At 42.4% G+C, this 12,476-nt stretch overlaps 1 pseudogene; it reads left to right on the forward strand.

The window, feature by feature from the left end:
• The first annotated feature begins 1,547 nt into the window (after positions 1–1,547).
• Positions 1,548–1,662, forward strand: LOC125349821 (annotated as a pseudogene).
• Positions 1,663–12,476: the final 10,814 nt, after the last annotated feature.

Consider the following 12,476-nt stretch of genomic DNA (forward strand, 5'->3'; position numbering starts at 1 on the left):
GTGGCTCAAAGTGATAGAGAGCTAGCCTTGAATAAAAGAGCTCAGGGACAGTGCTCAGGTGAGTTCAAGCCCTATGACCGACCCCATCAAAAAAGTCAGGAATGTGGGACCTAGAGAGACAGATAAAATAAATTCAATAAAAGGATCTATCACTTGTGACAAGGTTATTTCCTAGAGGGGTTGATAAAAGATTTTATAATATTAAAAAAACATAACCATATGGAATCCAGTCTGAACTCTATGATTGACCCAACATTAAATCACAGAATTTCACCAAGATTCTCCTCTTAGGATGCCTCATAGTATGATGTGCAAATAAACCAATACTTCTAGGTGCTGGGTAACATATCTATAATCCTAGCTATTCAGGAGGCTGAGATCTGAGGATAAAAGTTTGAAGCCAATGGAAGCAGAAAGGTCCCCTGAGAATCTCATCTCTAATTAACCAGGAAAAAAGCAGAAATGGAGATGTGTAGATCAAATGGTAGAGTGTCAGCTTTGAGTAAAAAAGTGGAGAGCTTAAGGCCACAAATTTAAACTCCAGTATCGGCACAAAACAAACAAAATAAATAAACAAGCCAATATCAGTTCCGGTGGGTTAGTTTTGCGAAGAGGTCAGCTCTCTATTGCCTCTTGTCTTTGCAAATATGGTGCCCTCTCCTTAAATCATCTTTTCCTTTGACGTCTTGCTCAATGAACTCCATTCCTCCCTCCCTCCTCCCTCCCTCCCTCCCTTGCTCTCTTTTTTCCTTCCTTCCTTCCTGGCTCTGCATTAAAGTTAGTTGGACTGCCCTGTGTAGGCCCTACATTTCTGAAACCATAAATCCACTATCATCTCCATCTGACCATTTACCTGGGTTTCTGTTGACTTTGTCTTGCCAGCCAGGCTATAAGTCTCAGGAAGGTAGAGACTGATTTTATCTTATTCACTGTTGCAGGCCCCAAGCTTGTCTTGGTGTTCAATCAAAGAAGTATTCAACAAATATTTGCAACAGAAGGATGGGGGGTGGTGGCAGGTGAGACTGGGTCTGTGGTGTGCTTGCCTAGAATGTGTGTATGTGTGTGTAGGGCCCCGTGTTTCATCCCAAACATTAAAAGGGGGGAAAAAGACAGAGAAAGAAAAGAAAAAGAACCAAGTGACAAGAGAATATAGGCATCTCTTTGGGTTCATTAATTCCAAAACATATTGGGGAAACCGAGGCAGCTTGGCAGACTCTATAGAGGTGCAGAATCAAGATTCTATGACATCCTAGATGCGAGACTTTTTCACATCCCTCAGTTGTTCTTGTGTGTATGTGGAGGGGTATTAGGGTTTGAACTGAGGGATTCACTCTATAATTTGAGCTACCACACACATACCTCAGCTCTTTGACTTTTTTTTTTTTAGACAGGGTCTCATGCTTTTGCTGGCCTCCGATAGCAATCATCTTACCTCCTACCTCCTGATCAACTGCCTCTTGAGCAGTTCAGATTATAGGCATGCACTACTCAACCATTTCTAAGCCATTTTTAAACCATTTCTCAACCATTTCTAAAACAATTTTTCTATCGCTTCTCGGCCTTTTGGCTAAGATCAAGTGTAGTATCTAAAACAATTTTTCTGTAGCAGAGCACCGAGCCTTACTTGATTTGTTCTTGTCATCAAGGTAGAGGTTATGACTGTTTTAGAGGATTCTTTTTATAACAAATGCGATCTCAGAGTAGAGGAAAATTTATCTGGCTCTCAGGCAGAGAAGTGTGTGCCTTTGGACCTTGGATTTTTAAATGAGCCAGCACATCCCTGCTAATTCTCTTTCCTTGCTGGGTCTTGTCTGGTTCATATTCAGCAAAAGACAAAGCCAGACTGTGTCACCTGTGATTTATGTCCTGCTGTTTGCTCTCTTCCCCTAGAACATTAAATACCCTGAGCAGAGGAAGAAGAGGTAATCTTAGGATGCCTGGTTGACAGACTGGGTGTCTGGATGTCTGGGAGGCAGGTAGGGGCAGAGGGAGGGGCTGCCAGGAGCATTCTGTTGGGAAATGGGAGGAGATAGAAAGGTTCCCCTGCTAAGATCTATGGGGCTTCCACATAAAAGGAACAAGGGAATCTCTGTTTGTTTTGACCTCTGTAAAAACAATTAGCCTCTTAGCTAAAAGAACTGAGTGTTTGATGTATTCACTGTCTTCTTTGGCAGTTCTCTTTTCTCTGGGCCTCAGTTTCCTTGGCTATCTAAGAAGGAGCTGAATGTTCTTTTTTTCCAGCCACGAGGCTTGAACTCAGGGCCTGGGCATTGTGTCTGAGCTTCTTTTGCTCAAGGCTAGCACTCTACCACTTGAGCCTCAGTGCCACTTCTGGCCTTTTCTGTGTATGTCGTTCTGGCAATGGAATCTGGGGCTTCATGCATGCTAGGCAAGCACTGTACCGAAGCCACATTCCCAGCTTAGACTTAATGGTTTGAATACCCTCTGACTCCCCACTCTCAAGGATCTAGAGCTAATTGGCTTTTCATAGAGAGAGAGGAGGAATATTGCAGGTGGTTGACCTGAGAAGGAAGGCTTCAGACCCTAGCTCTTCTTCTCACTGGCTGTGTGGCCTTTGGGCACATTCCTTAGCTCTCTGAGCTTTATCTGCAGAACTGAATTAACACAGCCAAACTTTGCTCAAGAGGTTTCTGGAAAATCTACTGCCAAGTCTTTGCAGTGCTATTGGCATTGAGCCAGGGTTTTAAGAGTCAGCTATTGGGGCTGTTGTTCCCCCACATAGTCCCTAGTCTTGGACTGGGGTGGCGGTGGTGGTATCCCTCAACCTGAATTCCCTGAGTGAGGCCTACTCAGTGGGGGCAGGGTAACCTAGTGAGCACTTGGAAGTTCTGGGCAAGGGGGGGTGGTGGTAGTGAGGGGAGGAGCTATTTTCAGTGGGTTCTGGTTCTATTTGTAGCTGGTGAGTTGGCCCAGGCCTCAGGGAAGCTCTGGGCAGAGCAAGTTGGATTTGCAGTGTCATTTTACACTGGGCAGGGGAAGGAAAGCAGAGGTAGGAGACACAGAGGACAAATTGGGACCTGGAGAATGGAAGGCACCCCCCCCCCTTAACCATATCTTGCCCATTTCATTTCCTCTGCCTTTCCTGGAGGAAGGGAGTTAGAGGGGACACTGACCTTTTAGAAGTGGGTTTTGTTGGTCAGGAGAGGCAATCCATCAATCCTGCTAACTCAGAGTCCCCACCCCTACACCATTGATTTTGTTTTTCTGTCCTTAGGCTCAAGTTAGCTTTGTATCTCCAGTGGTACTGCAGAGTATTAGCTGAAAACCTGTGGTGGTTAAACACCTAAGTTCTTTTTCAAAGAATAGAGAAAGTGTTCTTATTCCCCCCTTCACACTGCATCCTATTCCCCCCCTCGGTTTCCAGCCATGTAGCGAAGCAAGTTGTTTTAACCTTGGTGAGTCTTCATTTCCTCATTGGTGGGAAGGAATAGAGATGTATCTGAAGCTCTTAAACCCTTTCTAGAGCCATCGGATACTTCTCTGATGTCATCATCAAGCAGGCATGGCAGAACCTCTCAGAGGATGGTAAGTAGGATCCGGAGGCTCCAGACAGTGGATGACATCTTAGCCTTGGCCTTCTCTGGATGGGAAAACTGAGGCCTTTCAGGGTGAGGGTGAGGTCACCTTGGAGAGTGAGTCACGGGCTCAGCTGGGTCAGGAACCCACGCCTCCTACCTCTCCCCAGGGTACAGGTCTTCTGGGACACTGGGCTGCCAGGCACCTCTCTCTGGGAGGACAATGGGAGTCACATTTACTAAGTGGCACTGTACATGTGTGAACTCATTTAACTCCCACAGTCCTCCATTTTCCAAATGAAAGCCACCCACACAGGAAGGAATGGTGGCCTAAGACCTGCTTGATTAACAACTCAATGGCTATTTCAATTTGTTCCTAAGTCTAATCATTTGAGTACTTGTCATGAATTTTTGACATAATCTGCACTACTACTATTACTACTATTTTTTGTGTGTGCAAGCACTGGAGTTGAACTCAGGGCCTGGGCACTGTGCCTTAGCTTTTTTTTGGCATTCTACTTCATGATTGAATTGAATAATGATGAATAATTGAAGGTAAGAGTTTCACAGACTTCTGCCTGGGGCTGGTTTTCAATCTTGATTCTCAGATCTCAGCCTCCCAAGTAGCTAGGATTGTGGCTGGAGCCACCAGAGGAACTTGGTTTCATAATCTGCTTTCTTTTTTTTTCTTTCTTGATCAGTTGTGGGGCTTGAACTCAGGAACTGGGCACTGTCCATGAGATTTTGTGCTCAAGACGAGTTCTCAACCACTCTGAGCTGTAGTGCTACTTCCCATTTTCTGGTGGTTAATTGGAGATAAGAGTCTCATGGGTTTTCCTGGCTTTGAAACTCCATCCTTAGTATACCTCCATACCACCCTGAACACGCCCCATCTTTTCTGAAACTCAATCCTTAGATCTCAGCCTCCGGAGTAGCTAGGATTACATGTATGAGCCATGAGTGCCCAGCCATCAACTGCTTTATACTATTCTTTACTTAAATTTTCTTTATTAAAAAATTGTTTTATTTATTTTCTGTTTATGTGGTACCAAGGAATTGAACTCAGGGCCTCATGAATGCTAGGCAAGCACTCTACCACTAAGCCATACTCCCAGCTCCTCCAATTTTCTTTATTTTTTAAAAAAGATTTTTATTTTTATTTATTTTTTTTTTTCTCAAATTTTTATTTTCAAACTGACGTACAGAGAGGTTATAGTATCATACGTTGGGCGTTGGATACATTTCTTGTACTGTTTGTTGCCTTGTCCCTCATGCCCCCCTCCCTCCCCCCCTTCCCTCCCCCCGTAAAAAAGATTTTTATTAACATATTTTAGTTATGCAAGTGGTGGGGTTTGTTGTGACATTTCCATATATACATACAATGTACCCTGAAATCACTTTCTGTATTTCTTTACCTCATCTTTCCACCTCTGTAACAACAATTCCAAAAGGTTTGTTATTTTAATTGCTATTTTCATACATGTATATGAAGTGTTTTGGTCATATTCATCCTCATTCATCCTTTCTGTTGGTCTTCCTCTGCTCCCACTGGTAGCTGATATATACATACATACATACATATGTTACTTTACTGTGACATATCTTTTTTAAGCAGATTTATTATTTTATTTATTTTTTAACTGTATTTTTTTGTCTTTTATTTCTTTTGGTACTGGGGATCGAACCCAGGATACAACTTGCTAGGCAAGCGCTTTGCCACTGAGCTACATCCCAGCCAGATATTATTTTATTTCTTTTTCTTTTTTTCTTGTTTTGGGGTCTGATTCTAGGACTCAAATGCCATATCTGATGCTTTTGTTCATTGGCTGGTGCTCTATCAACTGGGTCATGTCTCTAACTCCTTATTTTATTATTATTATTACTTGCAGAGCTGAGGACCAAATTCAGGGCCTTGTATTTGAGCTAAATACCCAATCCCCTGGTATATATATATATATATATATATATATATATATACATATATATATATATATATATATAACTTAATCTCATTTTAAGCAGAGGTATCTGTGATAGTGAGTTTGATCTGTTAAATTGTGTTCTAAATTTATAGGAAATATGATTATGTATATTTAAAAATCCTTAGTTGGGTGCTGGTGGCTCCTGCCTATCATTCTAGCTACTCAGGAGGCTGAGATCTGAGGATCTTAGTTCGAAGCTATCCCGGGCAAGAAAGTCCATGAGACGCTTATCTCTCCAGTGAAGCAGCAAGATGCTGTAAGTGGAGTTTATGATTCAAGTGGTAGAGTGCTAGTATTGAAAGAAAAAGCTAAGGGGAAGAGTGTGAGGCCATGAGTTCCAGCCCCAGTGTTGGTGTGCACTTGCACCCATACACACACATATGCACAAATATTTTTACAGTGTTGTGTATACAACTCAAGGCCATAGACTTATTGGGAAAGTGCTCTACCACTGAATTACACCTCTAGCCCTACAATATTGTTTATGTTCTCTTTGAATGCCTTTTCACAGAAAAAAAAATTTTTTTGGCCAGTCCTGGGGCTTGAACTCAGGGCCTGAGCACTGTCCTTGGCTTGTTTTTGCTCAAGGCTAGCACTCTACCACTTGAGCCACAGTGCCACTTCTGGCTTTTTCTATATATGTGGTACTGAGGAACTGAACCCAGGGCTTCATGTATGGGAGGCAAACACACTACCACTAGGCCATATTCCCAGCCCCTCATAGAAAATTTTTGCAAGACTGGTTTTCTATTTCTTTTCTTTCTGAAATTGACAAGTAAAGATTACATATATTTCTGCTATTTTGAGTTGCATATGCACTGTGGAATGGCTAACACTAGCTGTTTAACATCTTCATTACCTCACATACTTACCATTTCTTTGTGCTGAGAACATGAAAGCCTCCTCTCTTACACAATCTGGTGTCACAATATAGTAGGGGATACACTATACACAATACTAGACTGTATAAATAGAATCACAGTGTACAATAGATCTCTTCAAAGAAGTCCTCCTCCTGTCTAACTGATACTTTGTGTCCTCATTTCCATCCCCTTGTAACTGCCATTTTACTCTTTGTTTCTATGAGGTCAGCTTTTTTAGGTTCTACATTACAAGTGAGCTCATGCTCTTCTAGTTTTTCTGGGCTTAGCTCATTTCACTTGACATAATGTTAAACATAATGTCCTTTAAGTTCATCTATGTTGCCTCAAGAAATAAAAGGATTTTTCTTTTTTTCAGGCTGAATAGTATTCCAGTGTGTATACCTAATGTGTGTATGTATATATATATCACATTTACATATATAATATATATTTTACATTCTTACTGACAGTGAAGTTTCCCCTTTCCCCACACTCTTACCAGAATTTATTATCTTTTGTCTTACCAGTACAAGTAGAGTTTTATAGCTCTTTCTTTGTGTATATGGGGGGTGGGGAGGATGTGTGTGCACCAGTATGGGGACTTGAACTCAGAGCCTGGGGATGGTCCTTTAGCTTTTTTGCACAAGGCTGATGCTCTAACACTTGAGCCACAGCTCTACTTCCAGTCTTTGTGTGTGTGTGTGTGTAGTGTGTGTGTGTGTAGTGTGTGTGTGTGTGTTTAATTAGAGATAAGAGTTTCACAGTATGAGCTGGCTTTTAGCCATGAACCTTAGATCCTAGCCTCCTGAGTAGTTAGGATTACAGGAGTGAGCCACTGGTGCCCAGTCACAGTACCACCATCCATTGAAAGTACTGTTTGTTTATTCCATCATATTTTCTTAGCTTCTTTGTTAAAATAAAAACAAAACCAGGGCTGGGAATATGGCCTAGTGGCAAGAGTGCTTGACTCGTATACATGAAGCCCTGGGTTTGATTCCTCAGCACCACATATATAGAAAAGGCCAGAAGTGACGCTGTGGCTCAAGTTGGCAGTATGCTAGCCTTGAGCAAAAAGAAGCCAGGGACAGTGCTCAGGCCCTGAGTTCAAGCCCAAGGACTGGCAAAACAAACAACAACAACAAAACAAAAAACAAAAAACAAAACAGTAGGATATCGCTGGTTAATTTACTTGTGGGATCTCTATAATCTTTTCTCTTGGTCCATGTATGTTTATGCCTATATCCTGCTGTTTTGATGACTGTAGCTTTGTAGTAGATTTTGAAATTAGGTAGTGTGGTGCCTCTGGCTTTGTTCTTTGATCAAGATTGCTTAGGCTGCTGGGTGCCAGTGGCTCATGCCTGTAATCCTAACTACTCAGGAGACTGAGATGGTGGGGTGGGGAGGGGAAGAATCACAGTTTGAAACCAGTTGAAGCAGAAAAGTCCATGTGAGACTTCATCTCTAAAAACAAGCAGCAAACAGCTGGGCTGGAGGTGTGTCTCAAGTGGTAGCACACCAGCTGAATGCATAGGAGGCCCTGAGTCAACCTCTAGCACCATACTCTCACTCAATTTAAAGAAGAAAACTATATTGTCATATCTTCATCTGATTTAGTGTGTGACAATTTGTTTTGGTCACAAAAAACCATGAAGAAAAATGAAGCCTCATATAAATCAAATGATTGTGAATACTATTTCATGCTATTATACCAAAACTTGATAGATCTTAAAGATGAGTTGGAGAAATTTATAATCAACGATGCTCTAACTCTCAGTTACCTTGAAATTTATTCATCTGGCTTCTGCTTGGATGAAATCATTTATTCATGCATGATTTGGTACCATCATGAGTTGGTCATGTGGAAAGTATTTTGTACACTGTGTTATGCAGCTCTTCTTGGCCCATTTTATTCAATGATATAAGAATTCACTTTTGTTAATACTTCCATCCTTCTTAGCAGAAAAGAGTATATGTTGAGGAGCAGTCTGACTCATAGAACATTCAAGTTCTCTAAAACTTTAATTATACAGGAACTTTTCCATTGATACCAAGTATGATACCAAGCTGTTTAACTTGAAATGGTTAACTCAGTTAACTCGCTTATTAAATTTATTTTTTCCAGTACTAGGACTTGAACTCAGGGCCTGGGCTTTGTCCCTGAACTTCTGTGTGCTCAGAGCTAGTACTCTACCACTTGAGCCACAGTGCCACTTCCAGCCTTTTCTGTTTATGTGGTACTGAGGAACTAAACCCATGGCTTCATGCATGCTAGGCAAGTACTCTACCACTAAGCCACATTCCCAGCTCTTCTTACATTTTTTTTTTTTTTTTGGCCAGTTCTGGGGTTTGTAGTCAGGGCCTGGGCTCCATCCCTGAGCCATTCCCAGCCCCTTATTACATTTTTTAAACATCTAATTTTACTGTTATTTTTAAGGAATTGTGGAGAAGGGTTACAATTCTGTAAGTCAGGTCATGAGGACAATTCTTCTTGGATAGTCACTCCTTCTAACCCACTCTCTTCTTTTCTTTCTTTCTTTCTTTCTTTCTTTCTTTCTTTCTTTCTTTCTTTCTTTCTTTCTTCCTTTCTTTCTTTCCTTCCTTCCTTCCTCGTTCCCCCCCCCTTTTTTTTGCCAGTCCTGGGGCTTGGATTCAGGGCCTGAGCACTGTCCCTGAGCCCCTTTTGCTCAAGGCTAGCACTCTACCTCTTGAGCCACAGTGCCACTTCCGGCTTTTTCTGTTTATGTGGTGCTGAGGAATCAAACCCAGGGCTTCGTGGATGCTAGGCAAGCATTCTACTGCCAAGCCACATTCCCAGCCCCACTGTTTTCTTCCTTCCTTCCTTCCTTCCTTCTTTCGTTCGTTCATTCCTTCCTTCCTTCCATTTCCTTCATTCGTTCCCTCCCTCCCTCTTTTCCTCCCTCCCTCCCTTCCTTCTTTCTCCTCCTCCTTCTCCTCCCTCCTTTCTTCTTTTTTGGTGGTCATGGAGCTTGAACTCAGGGACTGGGTGCTGTCCCTGAGCTCTTTTTGCTCAAGGTTAGTGGCTCTACCACTTTGAGCCACAGTGCCACTTTTGGTTTTTGAGCGGTTAATTGGAGATAAGAGTCTCATAGACTTTACTGCTGAGTCTGGCTTTGTACTGCAATCTTCGGGTCTCAGCCTCCTGAGTAGCTAGGATTACAGGCATGAGCCACCAGCACACAGCTTAATGCAGCTTTTGAGGAAATATCTGCTAAATGCCCAAGTGTCAGTAGCTGGTTTGTTGACTGGTTGACTATCATGTTTTGTGTGTTGACTCTAAAATAAAAATAAGCATTCTCTTTTACAAAAAGGAAAGAAAGAAAGGGGGGAAGAAGGAATGGAGAAAGAAAACAAGCAAGCAAGCAAGAAAAAGGCTAGAGTTGGGCAGCAGTAGCTCATGCCTATAATTCTATCTACTCAGGAGGCTGAGATCTGAGGATCAATGTTTGAAGCCAGCCCAGGCAGCCCAGTCTATGAAACTCTAATCTCCAACTAACCACTGAAAAGCTATAAATGGACATGTGGCTCAAGTGGTAGGTCACCAGTCATGAAGTGAAAAGGCCAGGTAAGAGTATGAGTACGAGGCCCGTATTTAAGCCCTAGTCCTTTCACACACACACACACACACACACACACACACACACACACACACACACACACAGAGAGAGAGAGAGAAACAGAGAGATTAGTTTACCTTGCAACTTAAGCAAGTGTAAATTTGTTTTCCCTAGAGACCACCATTGTACCTTCCTTCTTTCTTTCTTGCTCTCTCTCTTCCTTCCTCCTTTCTCCTTCTCTCCCTCCCTCCCTCCCTCTTTCCCTCCTATCCTTTCCTCCTTCCCTCTTTTCCTTCCTTCCTTCCTTCCTTCCTCCCTTTCTTTTTTTTTTTTGTTAGTCATAGGGCTTGAACGTAGAGTCTGGGCACTATCCCTGAGCTTTTTTTCCCTCAAGGTTACTGCTCCACCACTCTGAGCCACAACATCACTTCTGGTTTTTTGGTAGTTAATTGGACATAGAGTCTTGTAGACTTTCTTGCTGTGGCTGGCTTCAAACCACAATCCTCTGATGTCAGCCTCCTGAGTAGCTAGGATTACCGTAGCACCCGACCCCCACTGTACTTCTGCACTTAGCAAAGGTGCTTTATGTGTGGGGCCTAACTGCTTAATGGTCAGAGAGCTTTATTTTATAGCAATGAAAATGTTTCATAATAGAAGCGAGGTGGTGCTTACATAGTGTTATGACTTTATTAAATACACTGATTTGTTCACTTTTGAGTGATTAACGTTCTTTCATATGAATTTCAGCTCAATAAAGTAATTAAAAAGAAATGCTTTATTTATATACAATTTTCACTTCATCATGCAGAATAGTGAAATGACTTTTTCATTTTGTGCCATTCATGGGGCTTAAACTCAGGACCTTGTGCCAAAATGAATTGTATTCAAAGGTATAGAGTTAGTAAAATAAAAAGAAAATTGTTACTGCTTTCTAAAAGCCCTTCTTCAATGACATTGACATTTGGCTTGCTACCAGTCCATGTTGGTGACAAATACAATGGTGACAAGTACAGATGGTACACTTGCTTTGAATTGTGACAATGTGCCAGCAGTTTTATCATGATTGCTTTTGAACCATTAGTGAAATATCAACATTAGAACGAACAGTAGTTTAGCAAACTACTCATTATGTTTCTGGTGGGTACTAGGATTTGAACTCAAGGTCCCATGCTTTCTAGGTTGGCACTTTACCCCTGGAGCCATACCTACAACCTTAGTGTTGCTGGTTATTTTGAAAATGGAGTCTAGCAAACTTTTCTGTCCATGCTGGCCTCAAACCTTGATCCTCCGGATCAGCCTCCTGAGTAGCTAGTAAGACAGGTTTGAGCCACTGTTGCCTGGCTAAAGCAAATAGCTTATTAATATTATTAGGAAAATAGTTATGGCTCATGTAGGCCTGTAGGAATCTGCAGACAACATTTGGAGAACAATCGCTCTACACTGAACTGGAATTGAATTGATTCCATCCAATGGAAGGATGCATGTAAGTGTCTGGATAAACCTTGGGAGATTTTTTTTTTTTTTTTTGTCAGTTGTGGGGCTTGAACTGTGGGCCTGGGCGCTATCCCTGAGCTCTTCAGCTCAAGGCTAGCACTCTATATCACTTGAGCCACAGTGCTACTTCCAGTTTTCTGGGGGTTAATTGGAGATAAGAGTCACATGGACTTTCCTGCCTGGGCTGGCTTTGAACCAGGATCCTCAGATCTCAGCCTCCTGAGTAGCTAGGATTACAGGCATGAGCCACTGGTGCCCTTGGGAGATTCTGAATCACCAAAAGTGTGATTCAGTTCTAATGTCTGTCTTCCTCTGGGAAAGCTCTTTCTTCATCTCTGAAAATCACAGCTGGTCCTTTGTGATGGGAATGATGGGACATTGTGAGAGTTTGAGGATAATCCATACGAAAGCCACACACTGCAATGAATGGCTTTTATCACTGAGCATCGGTGGGAAGTCAGCATTTTTAGGGACTGAGGGAACCTTGCCTTCCAGAAGCACTGTGTGACTCTGGGGCCTCTTCACTCTCTATCCATCAGCCATCCCATCTGTCTTTGACTTCAAACAGAAGTCTCAGAGAGAAGCCTACTTCAAAGACACCCTGAGCAGCTGGCAGATCATTTTTCAGTTTTGAGTGTGGCAGGAGAACAAGGCTGAAAGGACAGCAGGAGAAGGAGAGGAAGGTCAAGTGGGGAGAGAGAGAGCCCTTCATTATGAGAAATGGGGCTATGAGAAGTAATCTCTCAGTGGCTCACACCTGTAATCCTAGCTACTCAGGAGGCTGAGATTTGAAGATTGTGGTTGGAAGCCAGCCCAGGCAGGAAAACCCATGAGACTCTTATCTCCAATTAACTACACAAAAGCCAGAAGTGGAGCTGTAGCTCAAGTGGTAGAATGCTAGTCTTGAGCAAAATAGGTCAAGTACAGCACCTAGGGCCTAAGTTTAAGCCCTAGAACTGGCACAGACACACACAAAGAATAGCACCTCTGAACCTTTGTTGTTTTTCCCTTTCATTCCCCGTTTCT

This window comes from Perognathus longimembris, chromosome 3, assembly GCF_023159225.1.
Source record: "Perognathus longimembris pacificus isolate PPM17 chromosome 3, ASM2315922v1, whole genome shotgun sequence".
Classification (NCBI taxonomy): Eukaryota; Metazoa; Chordata; class Mammalia; order Rodentia; family Heteromyidae; genus Perognathus; species Perognathus longimembris.